The sequence below is a fragment of the Penaeus japonicus genome, unplaced genomic scaffold (genome assembly GCF_977035675.1).
Source record: "Penaeus japonicus unplaced genomic scaffold, GWHDUDI00000001_assembly GWHDUDI00000015, whole genome shotgun sequence".
Taxonomy (NCBI): domain Eukaryota; kingdom Metazoa; phylum Arthropoda; class Malacostraca; order Decapoda; family Penaeidae; genus Penaeus; species Penaeus japonicus.
Window position 1 is genome coordinate 326,381 of NW_028234417.1, and position 7,960 is coordinate 334,340.

The window sequence follows — 7,960 nt, forward strand, 5'->3', positions numbered from 1 at the left end:
TACGTACTGTTTGTGCAGCATGTCAACAACGAAAAGGTTTAGCTAGCCGTGCTATGCTTCAGCATATGCCTGATGTAAGTGCTCCCTTGGAACGTGTTTTCTGCCGATTTGTTGGATCTGGGTAGCTCGGATAAAGGTAATAGATTTGTGCTGGTCATAGTGGACCATTTCACCAGATTTGTTCAATTGATTCCGCCAGTTTCTAAGGATTGCAGAGGTTGTAGCTGATGCTTTTATAAACAATTTTATCACTTTATTCGGGCCGCCAAAGTACTCTTATCAGATAACGGCCGAGAATTTAAAAATACGTTATTTCAGAGGGTGTGTGAAATTATGAAAGACTAGAACGATGTATTCTACAGCATACCACCCCCAGGCTAATGGTATGGTAGAGAGAGTCAACCGAGTGGTGAAAGATGCTATCGCTACACTTCATATGGACCATCCAGAGGATTGGGATGCTCTGCTGCCGTACGTCCGGTTTGCACTTAACACTTCAGTGCATCGCAGTGTAGGTGATAATCCGTTATACCTTCTTACCGGTCGAGATCTCTTCTTTCCAGTCGTTGGTACGAATTTGCAAGAAGTGGACGAGGATGTGGCCCCAGTTTTTCGTCAGAACTTGGAGACGGCACGTAATACAGCCCTCTCAGCGACGAGACAGGCAAGGGAAAGATGGGCTGCTGACTACAATCGTCGAGCTCGCCGTAAGCATGAGTTTAAGGAAGGTGATCTGGTATTACTACGTGGCACACCAAACTATGGTGGGAATCTTGCTCTCGCGCCTAGATGGATCGGTCCCGTGAGAGTTCTAAAGAAGATAGGACCGGCATCCTACGTCATCCAACACCCAGATGACCGGACTCGAGATATGAAGATACACGCTAATCGACTTCGCGCCTTTATTGCACGTGCTGAGGTTCAATTTATGCCCGATGACCCATACGCCCGAGATGACGATATCTTCGCATCAAATCCAGGTAGTGACGAGGATCCAGGTACGTCAGGAGTAAATTTGCAATGCTAGCAAACGGTACGAGCGAGTCTCGAGGCCTTTGGTGTTCTGTTTATTTTATGATTATTTTTGGGGTTGATTTTTCGGCGTTGCCTTTCTCTTTGGGTCGTGGCACTGTTTGTTTTGTTATACTACGTTAATTATGCATATGACCATCTTGTAAACCCTAATATTCATACTGTACTCCTTCTCGCAGGGCATAGGCCGAGACTCTAGTCAAGCAGCACAATTGGAACCAGGCTGGCGTTCCTCACCTGCTATTCCTTTCACCAGCTTTACCCTTCATTTACCGAACGCCGTGGTGGAGGAGTGTCGCGGTCGACGGCGCCGTCCATGCAATCGCGTTCCTCACCTCGATTACGTTACATAAAGGTGCGCCCTGCCTCAATTAAGATTGAAATTGAGTGCCATGACTTTGCAGGAACGTATCTTGAGCGAGGAAGCAATATTGAAACACCAGTGACCCCTGGCAACCCCTTTGGCGACATCGAGTGACGTTAGATACGACTCTGGCGCCGCTTCATCATCTCGCAGCTTCCGGGTCGACGTAGCAGCATGACAAGTGGATGCCCTATCAACCTAGAACGATATCAGGCCATTCCAGCATCCCCTGGCCTGAAAAGATGAATATAAACATTAGTTGCAGTTGCCAGATGCCACCAGAATCATTCGCTGCACTTCTATCTGCTCTTCTATGACGTAAATCGCGTTGTCGCGCCGCATCGTCCTCTTTTAAATGTTTATCAATGTTTTTAGGATGTAAGGAGTTTTCATTTCAAATGCTAGGGTATATATTTGTGTTGATGACACTGCAATACGTAATCTTTTGTACACAGAACATTCGAGCTTTTATTGCATAAAGAAGGTCGGGAGGTTGTTTCTTAAGCAGCAGCATCTTTAGACGTTTAATCGGTTTTGCATTTTTACTTATTTTTCAGTTTTCAGAGCTTTTGCGCCTTTTTAACGTATTTCATTCCCGACATTCTTTTTTTTTACATTCGGGTTTATTTTTATTTACATTAATTCTTTTACCTCTACGTTTTAAAAGTCATTTTTATTTTTCACTGATTCCATTTTAAGAACAGTATTTAATTTTTAGTCATTTTACGTGTTTATCTACTTTTGCGTAGTATTCTAAGATAACTCGAAAGCTCTGTATATAAGAGCAGCCACGTGGGTTCCAGCGGAGCCCGCTCCAGCCTTTGTTCAACACGCTTGTCTTGTCAGAAAGCTCTGCCTTTTTTTTTTTTTTACTTTATTCGTGACTAAATTCTGCAGAAAACTATATATTGTGGTGTCATCTATGTGACTGCGTCAATTCGCCATATTTCATTTATATTAGTCAAGCTAATAATTCGTTTCTTTTCATTGTCTATAACTGCTTGCCCCTATACGCAGTTATTTTAGTACAATTTTTAAGTTAATCTATATTCAGTCTTTAGGATATGGCCTAGTATTATTCCGGTATTTCCGCCTCCACATCCATTTTAGATTAATTTTATTGGGGCGACATCAACCCCGATTTCTAAGTTGATTCGTTTCGCTATTTATCTATTTTTATTGTGTTAGTTAAGGTCCCTTTTGCTACTGTTTGTATACCATCGGATATTTCTATGTATATATATGTCACATCTTGAACGGTGTCTAAGAGTGAACGTCTGTGGAGCAAAGGCCAACAACTATAAAGTTCATTTATTTTTACATGTATGTCAATTATTCTGTTATTTAATGATTACGGTATTTCTGCACATAATAAACGAAATTCCCTGTGAAGTGTTTCTGAATCATATGTTTTAAATACCGAGTGAATGATTATTATTTTAAAGTTTGTATATTCATTTTAAATCATTTTAATTTGTTTCTCATTGTGGATACTTTGGCTGAAGGAGGATACGAAATACTTTACCTTAAAACTGGAAAAAAAAGTATTAATCTGAATATTGTATTTGAAACGAAGAGATAAATTTCAGCTTTCCATCTGAAGAGAATTATTCAAATATTTTATCCGAATAGAAAGATTAACTTGAATTCTGTATCTGGAAAAGAAAAAAGATATTAACAATAGTATAATAATACAACTCTATCTTGATAATACTGGCAGGTTGAGCATACGTTAAAATAATTATCAAATTAAATCTATTGCACCAGTATATGTGAATGAGCGATGGGTATACTCCTGGCCTATTGATTTATAAATTATTAAAAAGAAACTTGGTCACAGAAGAAACTTATGTACTTAGCTGGAAGCTGGTTTCATTGTTTTTAAAGGTTTGGATTACTACTTACCTGAGAGTTGAAGTCGCCTCAGATGATGGACTCTAGGATTACTGTTTACCTATGGTTGAAATCTCCAGCTACATGTTGATTACTCTGAAGACTCGCACATATATGAATAATTAGTACACATCGAGTCGGTTTAAGCACGCAGTCTCTCAACTGTTTACTCACTCACACATTCGTTCAGTTATTCGTTCATACATTCACACATCTCATACACCCACCACGCCCCCTCGGTTCGCACGCTACCAAACCACTTTCATACACGCATATTATACACACATACATCCACGCCCACACTCCTGTTTTTCCCTTACACTCTCTTGCACACGATTCTTACACCCCCACACACACATGACGTTCCCAGGCGTATAACTGGGTGGTGGCAGCAAAGGAAGAGTGACGTGCCAAGCGGGCTAATTCTATGCATATACTCATCATCACACATCTCCATATTATACTCATTTGGCATTGAGCCATTGCACTGTCATTAAGTATATCTGCACACTACATTTAGTGGTAGGCAGGACGTCTATTTGGTATTCAACGGTACTACGCCTATTCGCCACGGGTACAGGGCGTCCCGCACTACTACACGTTTCATTATCAGAATGGCTAAAACGTGTATTTTAAGCATTTTTAGCTATTTTCAGGGTCGTGTATAATACTGTCATTTTTTTTTTAGTGCACCTTTTTTCTCTCAATTGCTAAATCCTTTAATATAACGAAAAGCAGCGCATCTAACTATAATCCGTTTCATTATCAGAATGGCTCTAACGTGTATTTTAAGCATTTTTGGCTATTTGCAGGGTCGTGTCATTTTCTTTTTAGTGCACCTTTTTTCTCTCAATTGCTAAATCCTTTAATATAACGAAAAGCAGCGCATTTAACTATAATCCGTTTCATTATCAGAATGGCTCAAATGTGTATTTTAAGCATTTTTGGCTATTTTCAGGGTCGTGTCATTTTTTTTTTTTTTGTATTTCAGCGTGTATTTGTCTTTTTTTTAGTGCGCCTTTTTTCTCTCAATTGCTAAATCCTTTAATATAACGAAAAGCAGCGCATCTAACTATAATCCGTTTCATTATCAGAATGGCTCAAACGTGTATTTTTAGCATTTTTGGCTATTTTCAGGGTCGTGTCTTTTTTTTTTCTTTTTAGTGCACCTTTTTTCTCTCAATTGCTAAATCCTTTAATATAACGAAAAACAGCGCATTTAACTATAATCCGTTTCATTATCAGAATGGCTCAAACGTGTATTTAAGCATTTTTGGCTATTTTCGGGGTCGTGTTCATTTTTTTTTTTAGTGACGCTTTTTCCTCTCAATTGCTAAATCCATTAATATAACGAAAAGCAGCGCATCTAACTATAATCCTTTTATTATCAGAATGGCTCAAACGTGTATTTTAAGCATTTTTGGCTATTTTCAGGGTCGTGTATTATGTCATTTTTTTTAGTGCACCTTTTTTCTCTCAATTGCTAAATCCTTTAATATAACGAAAAGCAGCGCATTTAACTATAATCCGTTTCCTTATCTGAATAGGTCTAACGTGTATTTTTAGCCTTTTGGGTATTTTCAGTGTGTCATTTTTTTTAGTGCACCTTTTTTCTCTGCAATCTAAATACACTTAATATAACGAAAAAAAGTGTATTTTAAGCATTTTGCTATTTTCAGGTCGTGTCTTTTTTTTATGACCTTTTTTCTCATTGCTAAATCCTTTAATACAACGAAAAGCAGCGCATCTAACTATAATCCGTTTCATTATCAGAATGGTCAAACGTGTATTTTAAGCTTTTTTGGCGATTTTCCGGGTTGTGTCATTTTTTTTTTTAGTGCACCTTTTTTCTCTCAATTGCTAAATCCTTTAATATAACAAAAAAACAGCGCATCTAACTATAATCCGTTTCATTATCAGAATGGCTCAAACGTGTATTTTAAGCATTTTTGGCTATTTTCAGGGTCGTGTCATTTTTTTTTTAGTGCACCTTTTTTCTCTCAATTGCTAAATCCTTTAATATAACGAAAAGCAGCGCATCTAACTATAATCCGTTTCATTATCAGAATGGCTCAAACGTGTATTTTAAGCATTTTTGGCTATTTTCAGGTTCGTGTCATTTTTTTTTTTTTAGTGCACCTTTTTCTCTATTGCTAAATCCTTTAATATAACGAAAAACAGCGCATGTAACTATAATCCGTTTCATTATCAGAATGGTCAAACGTGTATTTTAAGCATTTTTGGTATTTTCAGGTTGTGTCATTTTTTCAGTGCACCTTTTTTTCTCTCAATTGCTAAATCCTTTAATATAACGAAAACAGCGCATCTAACTATAATCCGTTTCATTATCAGAATGGTCAAACGTGCATTTTAAGCATTTTTGGCTATTTTCAGGTTTGTGTGATTTCATTTTTTTTAGTGCACCTTTTTTCTCTCAATTACTAAATCCTTTAATATAACGAAAAACAGCGCATTTAACTATAATCCGTTTCATTATCAGAATGGCTCAAACGTGTATTTTAAGCATTTTTGGCTATTTTCAGGGTCGTGTCATTTTTTTTTAGTGCACCTTTTTTCTCTCAATTGCTAAATCCTTTAATATAACGAAAAACAGCGCATTTAACTATAATCCGTTTCATTATCAGAATGGCTCAAACGTGTATTTTAAGCATTTTTGGCTATTTTCAGGGTCGTGTCATTTTTTTTTTAGTGCACCTTTTTTCTCTCAATTGCTAAATCCTTTAATATAACGAAAAGCAGCGCATCTAACTATAATCCGTTTCATTATCAGAATGGCTCAACGTTATTTTAAGCTTTTTGGCTATTTTCAGGTCTGTTTTACTGTCATTTTTTTAGTGCACCTTTTTTCTCTCAATTGCTAAATCCTTTAATATAACGAAAAGCAGCGCATTAACTATAATCCGTTTCATTATCAAATGCTCAAAGTGTATTTAATCATTTTGGCTATTTCAGGTCGTGTCATCTTTTTTTTTAGTGCACCTTTTTTCTCTCAATTGCTAAATCCTTAATATAACGAAAACAGCGCATCTAACTATAATCCGTTTCATTATCAGAATGGCTCAAACGTGTATTTAAGCATTTTTGGCTATTTTTAGGGTCGTGTATTACTGTCATTTTTTTTTTAGGCACTTTTTTCTTCAATGCTAAATCCTTTAAATAACGAAAAGCAGCGAATCTAACGATAATCCGATTCATTATCAGAATGGCTCAAACGTGTATTTTAAGCATTTTGGCTATTTTCAGGTCGTGTATATTACTGTCATTTTTTCCTTGCACCTTTTTTTTTTTTTTTTTTTTTTTTTTTTTTTTTTTTTTTTTTTTTTTTTTTTTTTTTTTTTTTTTTTTTTTTTTTTTTTTTTTTTTTTTTTTTTTTTTTTTTTTTTTTTTTTTTTTTTTTTTTTTTTTTTTTTTTTTTTTTTTTTTTTTTTTTTTTTTTTTTCACCTTTTTTCTCTCAATTTCTTAAACCTTTAATATACGAAAACAGGCATTAACTATAATCCGTTTCATTATCAAACTCAACGTGTATTTTAAGCATTTTTGGCTATTTTCAGGATTGTGTCATTTTTTATTTCAGTTCACCTTTTTTCTCTCAATTGCTAAATCCTTTAATATAACGAAAAACAGCGCATCTAACTATAATCCATTTCATTATCAGACTGGCTCAAACGTGTATTTTAAGCATTTTTGACTATTTTCAGGGATGTGTCATTTTTTTTAATGCACATTTTTTCTCTCAATTGCTAAATCCTTTAAAATAACGAAAAACAGCGCATTTAACTATAATCCGTTTCATTATCAGAATGGCTCAAACGTGTATTTTAAGCATTTTTGGCTATTTTCAGGGTCGTGTATATTATTGTCATTTTTTTTAGTGCACCTTTTTTCTCTCAATTGCTAAATCCTTTAATATAACGAAAAACAGCGCATCTAACTATAATCCGTTTTATTATCAGAATGGCTCAAACGTGTATTTTAAGCATTTTTGGCTATTTTCAGGGTCGTGTCATTTTTTTTTAGTGCACCTTTTTTCTCTCAATTGCTAAATCCTTTAATATAACGAAAAGCAGCGCATCTAACTATAATCCGTTTCATTATCAGAATGGCTCAAACGTGTATTTTAAGCATTTTTGGCTATTTTCAGGGTCGTGTATATTACTGTCATTTTTTTTAGTGCACCTTTTTTCTCTCAATTACTAAATCCTTTAATATAACGAAAAGCAGCGCATCTAACTATAATCCGTTTCATTATCAGAATGGCTCAAACGTGTATTTTAAGCATTTTTGGCTATTTTCAGGGTCGTGTCATTTTTTTTTAGTGCACCTTTTTTCTCTCAATTGCTAAATCCTTTAATATAACGAAAAACAGCGCATTTTAACTATAAGGGTCGTGTTATTCGTCTTTTTTTTAGTGCACCTTTTTTTCTCTAACTAATAGCGCTCAAAACGTTATTTAAGCATTTTTGGCTATTTCAGGTCGTGTCATTTTTTTTTTTAACCTTTTCTCTCTAAATCCTTTAATATAACGAAAAGCAGCGCATCTAACTATAATCCGTTTCATTATCAGAATGGCTCAAACGTGTATTTTAAGCATTTTTGGCATATTTTTCAGTCGTGTAATTTTTTTAGTGCAACCTTTTTTCTCTCAATTG